The sequence below is a fragment of the Pteropus alecto genome, unplaced genomic scaffold (genome assembly GCF_000325575.1).
Source record: "Pteropus alecto unplaced genomic scaffold, ASM32557v1 scaffold121, whole genome shotgun sequence".
Taxonomy (NCBI): Eukaryota; Metazoa; Chordata; class Mammalia; order Chiroptera; family Pteropodidae; genus Pteropus; species Pteropus alecto.
In genome coordinates, this window is record NW_006434369.1 from 9059330 (window position 1) to 9070063 (window position 10734).

Below are 10734 nucleotides of genomic sequence, written 5' to 3' on the forward strand. Positions count from 1 at the left end.
TGTCTACCATAATAGTATTGTACAGAATAGTTTTACTGCCCTAAAATCCTCTGTGCTCTGCTATTTATCCCTTTCTTTCTCCTAACCCCTAGCAACTACTAACCTTTTTACTGTTTCTACAGTTTTGCCATTTCCAGATGTCATATAGTTGGAACCATAAAGTACATAGCCTTTTCAGATTATCTTCTTTCACTTAATGATAAGCATTTAAGATTACTCCATGTATTTTCATGGCTTGATAACTCATTACTTTTTAGTTTTACCTAAAAAATAAAATAAAATAAAATGGTACTTCAGTAGACTGAACATGTATTTATTCTGTTGCTTTAAGCATCACTTGTTCTCTGTGCCTACGTGCCCTAGGAGTGGCACAGTTTGAAAACCAAAGACTTATTAGAAAAATGAAAATGCTGCATTATCACATGCAAGGCCCCTTTCAACCTGTCTCCTGGGTATCAATTTCTATTACACCTCACATGCACCCAAAAGCCACCACTACAGAACAACTTGCAATTCCTTAATGTAGTGCTATAGATGATGATGATTATGGTGATATGATGGCTAACATCTTTTGAGCTCTTCCCATTTGCTAACTTAACTACATGTAGAACACATGTTATTTGGTTGTCTTAAAATAAGTCTACAAATTCTTTGATACTTCTCTTTTCCAAAGGTAAGGCCTAATTATCCTTCCTTTGAGTATAGGACACAAATAGTGACAGCTTCTAATTATTAGAGAATGGCATAAGTAACACTGAGACTTTCAAGATTTGGCCAAAAGGGCATTGCAACTTCCTCCTTGCTTTCTTTTTTTGATCATATGAAAGATAGTTGCCATGTTGTTAGAATATTCAAGCAGCCTTGGAAAGAGATTCACAGGACAAGGAACTTAGGCCTTATTCCAGGAGCTAGCACTGACTTGCCAGTCACACGAATGATTATTTTGGAAGCAGATCCTCCAGCCCTAGTCAGGCTTTAGATGACTATCACCCCAGCTGACATCTTGACCACAGCCTCCTAAGAGACCTTGAATTAGAACCACCCAACTAAACCATGCTCAATTCCTGACCCACAGAAACTGTGTAAGATAATAAATGTTAATTATTGTTTTAAGCAGCTAGATTTGGGGTAATGTGATATGCAGCAACAGATAACTAATAGAGCTTATTTAACCTTAACAATGATCTATGAGATCACTAGCATTATTAATTCTCATTTTATGAAAGAGAAAATAGGCATAAAAAGATTAATTTACTTGTTTAAACACACCCATTCACCAATACATAGAGTCAGGATTTGAACCCAGGTGGTCTGATTGCACAGTCCTAATCCTTACCCCACACAAGTGTTCCACACCTCTGTGAATTTTCCCACAATGAGTCTCCAGACCAGCAAATTTCTCCACTTTTGTTCAGCCTTCACAAAGACTATAGAGAGTACAGAAGAAAATGACCAAAGTCATTCCACAAATAGGAATTAAATTTATTTGAAGAGTTAAAGTAATTGTGCTGCTAAATCTTACAGATAAGTGAGAATATATGCAGGTCATTTGATTTTAGCCTCATATGAAATTATAATAAAGTACTCCCATTTTTTAAGAAGTATTATGTTCCTGGTACTTGGTATATTCAGCATATCTAGTTTTTACTGCAATGTTAGAGAATACTTATTCTTACCTTGATGTTACAAATAAGGATACTGAAAAAATGACAATATAGTCCACACATAAGGAAGAAATACATTTCATACAAGGAACTTATTTTAAAAAAGAATGAAGAACATGAATAGAAGCATCATAGAAATAGTACTAGGAGTTAATAAACATTTGGAAGTAATAGTCTATCTCACTATTCAAAGTAATGAGAATTAAAACAATTAATTCCTTGCTAATCAAATTAGCAGAGAATGCTTTTTAATAAAAATTCTGAATGTTGGGATACAGCTCTAAAAGGGCTCTTTTAAAATATGTCAGGAGCAAGTAATAAATTGCTACAACATTGCTTTATTGGAAGCAATTTGATAATGTATATTAAGAATATTAAAATTTCATGCCCTTTGATCTAATAATTATTCTACATATTTTTCCTAATTGTCAAAAAAGTCGACAAATATTTGATTACCAAATGTTTATTGTAATTCTATTTAGAAAAAAAGAAAAAATTTAAAAGGATGAAAAATAAACAAGTTAAATATCTAACAAAAAGAAATTATAAAATAAATTACTGTATCCACAAAGCAGAAAATTATGTGGCCTTTTAGGAAAAGATTTGCAAAAGATTTTTTTGATAAAAATATTTAACAGAATCTATGGCCATGCCACCCTGAACATGCCCGATCTTGTCTGATCTCGGAAGCTAAGCAGGGTCGGGCCTGGTTAGTACTTGGATGGAAGACCATCTAGGAACACCAGGTGCTATAGATGTTTAAAAAAAAAAAAAAACTTGAAAGATAGTGAGACCAAAATATCAAAAGCCATTATTATGAGATTGCTCAGTTTAATCGAGAGGTTAATTTTATATTTCAGTTTATCTGCATTTAGGGATCAGTAGAGGTATATTAGTTCCCTAGGCATATTGTAAAAAGTATCACAAACTGGGTGGCTTAAAACAACAGAAATTTACTCACAGTTCTGGAGGCTGGAAGTCTGAAATCAATGTGTCATGCTCTCTGAAGCCTCTTGGGGAGGATCCTTCCTCTCTTCTTCCAGCTTCTGGTAGCCTCAGGTGTTCCTTGGCTTGTGGCTGCATCACTCCAATCTCTGCTTTCCTCTTCACATGGCTTTCTCCTGTGTCTCTGTGTCTTCTCGTGGCTCTCTTTTTATAAGGATACCAGTCATATTGAATTAGGTGCCCAGTCTACTCCAGTATGACTTCATCTTAACTAGTTAATTTGAAACAACCCTATTTTGAAATAAAGTCACATTCTGAGGTACTGAAGGTTAAGACTTCAAGGTACCTTTTTTAGGGGATGGGGGGAGTGCAGTTCACAATTGAACCCATAACAAGAAGAAAGATATATGATAGAATATATGCTCATAGATCTTCATTTACTGAAGAGAATGGACAATAAGTATCTGTTCGGACATGTCCTCGGTTACCTTCTGTTCTGGAATGATTGTTCTGTATGAATCTGGGTGGCAGTTAGCCCAGCTATTAAAAAGGATTCAACTGCTTTCATGAAAGTGCGGTATCAATAATTATAGTGCAACTAGGCTAGCATCTGTGTCCTCACTTTGCCCCATATTGGATTCTCGGCATCTTGTTTACAAACCTTTGACTCCTCAGTTACGTAGATGAGAAAGTGGGACGACACATCCACTTTAATTGCAAATCCAGAAAAGGATCCATACCTTCACCCTTTTAAAACATGAGAGATTAACACATGTTAATATCTCCATCACATTGCAAACTTCCTTCTGTACTGCACAAACTCTTAGCAAACCTAACCTAAAAGCTTTCATACAGATAAAACCATTTTTGTAAATTAATATCTTATTTAAAAAGAGGAATTCAAAATACACAAGCTCTTCCCTTGTTCCCCTTTCATTGAAAAGAAATCTGAAGTTGTTCATAATCTGAAAGGCCCATCAGACCAGCACAGGGTTTACCATGATCAGAATGGGTATTATTTTTCGCTAGTGTGGTATAGATGTTTATTAATCATATACAAAGTTAAAATGACCTGAATATACTTTATAGAATGCCAAGAATGATTATTTGGGCTGAATGAGAATGAAGGCAATGTTTCACAAAGCTCATCGAGACATAATAAATTCCAAAACTCTTTTCTTCAGAAACCGTAATGTAAGTTGAGACTTTTAGATAAATTATCTTATTGAATCCTCTCAAGGTACTATTGTGCCAAAGTAATCAGCAAATATTTATTGAGTTCTTCTACCACATTCAATAGTTATACATTTAATACACTACATACAGTAGTCAAGGAGCTTCTTTATAAGCTTTAAGATGAAACTGAGAATAAATCTTGAAATTGCTTTGCCTCCAGTATTCCTTGTTTCAAGAAATAGAGAACCACCTCCCAGACTCTCAAATGAAAAACTTTGGGGAATAAGCTTCCAAGACCCTTTATCCTCTGGCCCCTATCTCATTCATTTGCCTCGTTTCCTACCATTTGCTTCCTTCATTTGGATGCTACAATCTACAGAATCTTTTTTTCATTTCTAAAATAGGCCATATGTCAAATGTCCAAGCCTTTTTCCAAACCATTCTCTCTCCTTAGAATGACCACATTTTTTTTTTATTAACAAGGAGATAAAAAAATCCATTAAAATACAGCTTGCATTATATCTTTATAAAACTTTTCCTAATTTCCCCCAAATTAGTTCTGGTTTTTTTTAAGTTAAACATTTTAGAGTGGGTGTATATAAAAAGAAAAAATCTTCCATCAGCTTTCCTGATTTCTAGGCACATTCCCAAGAGATAACCATTTTTAAATTTTTGTATTTAGATCTGTTGTTTGTTGCCACATTTCTAAGTAAAGTTGATTTATCAGTGTTCTGCGTTATTTTTGACTACTGATATGAAAGAGGACAAATTAGTTCTTATGCTTTTCCTCACTTTCCTAATACCCTTAAATTTTTTAGTTTCATTGTTGCTGTTGCTTTTTAGGTACATAAACTATTTTTGTAACTTTTATAATTATGCTATTTTTATAATTGTATAACTATTATATTATTATATAACTTAATATGTGTAAAACCTCTAGTTCTAGTCTCACTAACTGTAGACACGAAATCTTGAATCTGTGGTTTGTAAAACAAGGAAATTATGAATTATGCATGTACTATCCTTCATTTTTCCTTCACTCTCCACTTTCTTACTTCTTTCAAAGAAATCATTATTTTTACATTATTAAGTTTTATAACATTTATATTATAAAAGATATATTTAAGTTTCTAGAGTTTTTAAAAAAATATTTTCTCAATTAGAAATCAATAAAAGAGAGTTCTGCTTCCAATGATGACATCCTAGATAATTTATACACAAGGAGGTAAACCCACCATTTGGAGCTGCTTTTCTCTTAGAGGTAGCTTCTAATTCAAGTGTAAATTTCTGAGATGAGCTAGATTTTTTCAATAGTCTTACCAAGCCATGGGATAAAAATTAGAGTTTAGGGCTTGCAAGCTGGATGGACCCTGGTAAACCAGTGAGACTTTGATTTGGGACTCCGAAGGGATTACTCTAAAAAAAAAAATGAACCAGAAATAGGATGAAACTGAAAGTCAGCTCTGGAAACATCTCCATCTCTCAAAAACGGACATGAATTCTCTCCAGAAAAATGTCACTGTAGACCTGAAATTAATTTCATGATTTTTCACAAAGAATGTAGAGCACTCAAACACAAATAACCAGGAATAAAGGAGACAATAAATTGATAGAAGAAGGAGGAGGAGGGGAAAGAGAAACAACATACAATACATATAGATCCACAGAAATTCAGAAATAGTTACAAACTTTAGCCTTGCTTAATATGTTCAAAGATTTCAAGTGTAAGATTGAGAATTTCAGCAGAGAAGTAGAAACCATCAAAAAAGGAAAATCAATAAATAGCACTTAAAATGTTTTTATTGAGAAATATTGTTCATTATAAAAACAACTGGTATGATTGGAAAGAAAATAAATTCTATGCCTTTCTCTGTGCAACTCAAATTGAAAATGTTACAAGGACAAGAATAAATGAAACCTATTTTCTTTCACCATATGTGAGGCTTTTACGCCACACATGAATTTCTCCAAACCATGCCAAATGTTTGTTTGCTTCATAGTTAAATTATAATTAGCTTATAAAAATTTAGTTTTTTCTGACTGCCATTCTTTTTTATTTGTTTTTGCTGAGAAAAGAAATATAAGCCACCTTAACTACATTCATAAGCTATCGCAACTCCTTAATCACAAATATTGTTCATTTAATTAAATGTATAATATTTTCATTTTGAAATGATATTTTCTCAGAGGAACAGATATTCCTGTTCAAACTTGATATTAATGCTTTCTCTGTCTGCTGCATAATTACTCCCCAGTCATTCTTTTGTACCTTCTCTTCAACTCCATGTTCTTTTTCTTGTGTTCTTTTGTTTTGCTAACTTATTCTCACAGAATTTTATTGCAATAATGCATGGGAGATAAACTTTCTAAGTCTTTGAATTTCTGAAAATGCATACTTCTAGGATCATCATATTTATACTACTCTAAAATTTTCACATAATGTGTCTGGGGTTTTTTGTTTGTTGTTGTTTTTAATTTACCCACTTCAGCACTTAATCTAAAGATGGATAAAACAACTTTTGCTTCTCAGATTATTTTTTCCCTTCATTTCTTCTTTTTTTCACTTTTCAAAATTTTATTAAATGAATGTTGGATCTATTAAATTCATCTTTTCATAATTTTCATCTCATTATCTTCCTATTTTCTCTAGCCTGTCTCTTGATTTCTGTTTTTATTTAACAAACATTTATTTAACAAACATATTTTATTTTTCAAGAATGCTTTTGTTTTCTGAATTCTTCTTTTTGTTATAGTATTGTATACATATTTTAAGATGTAATGTTATTTTTAATCACTCAGTAAAATGCAAAAAGCAAAACCCTTTTTTTTCTCTTCTGTCACCATTTTCCCCATCATTTGTACTATTTTTTATTTCTACCATTTATTCTTTCAATATGGATTTTGATGCTGTTAGTTTTCATTAAATGTTTGTTGTTCCTTAATTATCTAATTATATTGTCATATGAAGATTATTTATTTTTTAATATTAGGAAACATGAATGTTCTTTGCAATTGTTTAACTCTGTTTGAAGACATGATGAAATTTTATAGTCTTATTTACCCTCTAAATGATGCATTGCCTGACAACAGAAACAGTGTCTGATTCAATTTTTAAAAAGAAAATGTTTATGTATTACTGGATTTAATTTGCTAATATAATAAAGGATTTTTGCATATATTTTCATGAGAGTTATTGATATGTTATTTTCTTTATCGAGTTTTGGTATTAGGGTTATTTTGGTCTCATAAAATGAGATGTGAACATTTTCCTCTAAAGGAGTAAGAAAGGTGTGATTCCTCATGAGTGTTTCATAGAGGTCACCAGCAAAATCCTATAGCTCTAAAGTTTTCTTTGTGGAAAGTTTTTGGATAATAAAGTAATTATCTTTAGTGGCTGCAAAGCTATTCGGATTTTCTTATTTATCTTGTGTCAATTTTGGTAAATTGACACAATTTTGGTATTTTTCAAGAAATTTGTAATTTTCATCTAAGCTATCAAATTTGGAAGCATATAGTTACAAGATTCCCTTAAACCCCTTTTAATGTATATAAGACTTACAAAGAAAACTTTACTTTCTTTCCTAGTGTTAGTAATTTGTTTCTTTTCTCTCTCCTCTCTCTTCTTTTCTCCCTAATCAGTTTAGCTAAAAGTTAATAAGATTGATTGATCCTTCCAAAGAATCAGTTTGGGGCTTTGAAAATTTTCTCTATTATTTATTTTCTATTCCATTAATTTCTACTTCTCATTATTTCTATTTATTTTGGTCATTATTATACGGCACTCTTTCTAATCAATTAAAGCTGTAGATTTGCTTTTGAGCACTATTTTAACTGGACTCCGATCTTTGATATGTTGTATTTTAATTTTTATTTAGTTAAAAAAAATCTAAATATCATTTTTTTAGATCTACGAATTACATAGAAGTTGTTTAATCCCAAATATTTGGGGTTTATACAGATCTTGTTATTGATTTCTAATTTTATTCTACTGTGATTTGGGAACATATTCTGCATGATTTTTATCCTCTTTTAGTATATGTAGACTTTTCTTTGGCCCAACATATGGTCTATCTTTGTGAAAACACTATGTGCACTAGTAAAGAACGAGCATGCTGTTGTTATTGAGTTCTATATATATATCAATTAGGTTAATATCGTTTATAATATTCAGATCTACATCTTTACTGATTTTTCTTGAATAGATCTTCTATGTCTTATTCATTTTTTATAACCAAAACCAAACAAATACATTGATAATACATTGACTTAATAAATGAATAACTAAACAAAAGAAAAAAAGAAGTTATATAATTTTCACACAAGCTTCCTAAGTGCATTAGGATAAATGCTTTTGGAAAATTATTTATACTAAGTTCCAGAATGATTTAAAACCTACCTTTGATTTTTTTCTCTTCTAGTTGTTTGAACATAAAGTAGAATTTAGCTTAAATTTAAATTATCTTTATTCTGTATTACCTTCTTTAAAGATATTTCACCTCTCGTATTTAAAGCCTGCATTAAAGAAAAAGAAGGTTTTGAGTTCTTACATTTCTGTTCTAAGGAGAAAATCATTTGGCAGATGGCTTGCTACGAATGGCATCTAAATTGATCAATAGTTAGAACAAGGCATATATTTTTTAAGTTAGAAATATAAAAAATGAAAATACTTTTAAAGTCCAATTTCACCTTATGATCTAATTCTCACACAGATTTTAATGTAAAAATTATTCCCAAGTACATTAAGATCTATTTGGGAAAATTCCATGGATACCATTTCCTAAATTATATAAATAATCTCCCTGTCTACCCCACCCAGACTTTTTAGAGGTTGAAGGTTACTTTTAATGGGCACAAAGACTCATGATTCAGAAAATCTAGGTACATTATTTATCTTTGGCGAACAAAACACCTTCACCAACCTTTTAAAAGTATTTATAATCATAACTTTTAATTAGAAATTTCAATAATTCCACTAAAATATTGAAGCTTATTAAGATTACATAGTTAGAGAGAGGGAGCTAATAGTTTCAACAGCAGACTTGAAAGAATGAAACCTGGAATACTCTTGCTTTAGCCATAAAACAGCCCACTGTTTTGCCCTAGGTGATGCTTTTATCTGTATTATTTCATTAGTCACCAGGTACATGTCTCTAGTACTAGTCTTGTTCCTTCCTGCACATGCTCTTGTTAGCTCACCAGTCATCTTTCCTACTTGAAAATCTGAACCTTCCTGTGAAGGGTGAAGGCGTCACAAACTAATTACAGAAGAACAAAGCATAAGCCTTAGTTTTAGACCAATAGTTCTCACACTCTAGCATGCTTCATGTTCACCTGTAAGTCTTGTTAAAACACAGATTGTTGTCCCTCCCTCCTCTATATCTGGGGTAGAACTCAAGAATTTGTATGTATAACATGTTCTCAGGTAATGCTGATGCTGCTGGTAGGGGATCATATTCTTAGAACCTGCGCATTAGAGTTCTACTGATGTGACAGATCTAAACTACAGCTGAGTTAGAAACATTACCCCTGTGTTCCCTGAAAAAGTAAGAGATTTCTAGCAGTCAATCGAATATATAGGTTAGGAACTAGAGGGAAAAGGTTAGGTTTGGAGATAAGAAATTAAATGTCAGCATATAAGAAATACTATAAATAAAGCCATGGGGTTGGATAAGATTGTTCAGGTAAAATGTATACGGTGAGAATAAGTTAAGAAGAGAAGAAAATCATTTTCATCATGTCGCTCTTTTAATAAAAATTATAATTGCTTCCTATTTTTGGCTGTGATTCTCAAACCTTTTTATACAATGTCTAGGTTTTATAGTTATTTGTAGATACAATAAAATGTGAATTCATTTCATTATGGTATAACATTAGGAACACTTTTGCTACTATAAAATAATCATAGCTAATACCTATTAATTGCTTCTTCTGTGCCCAGTACTATTCTAAAAACTATACATATATGTATGTATATATATAATTTATATTACACTATAGATACAAATTTAATTCAATGAGGTAGGTATTATTATTACCATCATCCACATTTTTTATATGAGGAAACTGAGGCATAAGTAAGTAAAATAACTTCCTCAAGGCCATAGACTGGTAAGAGGTAGAGCTGAGGCTGAATCCAATCTTACCCCATCTCTGAGGTCTGTGTTCTTAGTTATCACATTGAACAACTGCCATATCTGACTGTAATAAATATATGTAACAAAAAGTTAGAATCCCAAGCACAAGCCTTCTTTAAAGACGAAACAAAAAGCAAGCTGTCAGATTTCAAATAATTCAATATCTCTTTCATTCCTAACGTATTTTAGAATTAACCTAGAAAACAATCATTAGCAGTCACCAAAAGTTCAAGCAAAGTTATGGGTTAAAAAAAAAACTAACATCACCTAGAATGAGATAATTTTATCTCCTAACAGACATCTATAATAAAATTGAACAAAACCAAAATCATATAATTTTATACTGATAGTAAAATATCTCATCCACCTTGAGGTTCTCCAGTATTCCTCAGGATTATATGGCAGTCAGGCAGTCACCATATCACTATAGATTCTTCCACCTAAATTCTAAAGCTCACCATCACCTGGCCACACCTTAGCTACTAATTCAATTATGTCCTCTATTCTTCAAGGGTACCTCTACTCCAGTCGGGAAGGTTTTTTGGTTTGTTTTGCTTTTAATATTGCTTTCTCTTTCTCTGTTGATTAAGTGATTATTTCTCACTGGCCATGAACAAAATGGCCCTTTCCCAGTGTTTGTTGCTCTCAGGCCTGTCTAGAATGAAATCCATCTCAAAGATCACTTCAGGTCTTACTTTCTCCTGAAAAATTCCCTCATGGCTCTGATTCTCACTTGTGTATCTTTTATCCTAAATATTATGACTCTGAATTACTCAAGTTAGATCTTATTTGTTAATTGGGTCACTCAGACAAGC

General features: G+C 32.0%; 1 long non-coding RNA gene and 1 other non-coding gene across 2 annotated transcripts in view; one reads left to right on the top strand and one right to left on the bottom strand.

Annotated features, from left to right (window-relative positions):
* Positions 1-1281: 1281 nt before the first annotated feature.
* LOC112477648 overlaps positions 1282-10734 on the bottom strand; it is an 11893-nt gene continuing 2440 nt past the window's right edge. Inside the window, exons 2-4 of the long non-coding RNA XR_003045549.1 lie at positions 3271-3356; positions 2626-2813; positions 1282-1427 (exon numbers count right to left, since the gene is read on the bottom strand). This is a non-coding gene — a long non-coding RNA (uncharacterized LOC112477648). The remainder of the gene's footprint in view (positions 1428-2625; positions 2814-3270; positions 3357-10734) is intronic.
* On the top strand, positions 2304-2422 carry LOC112477687. Its single transcript, XR_003045557.1, has one exon. It is a non-coding gene; the product is annotated as a 5S ribosomal RNA (ribosomal RNA).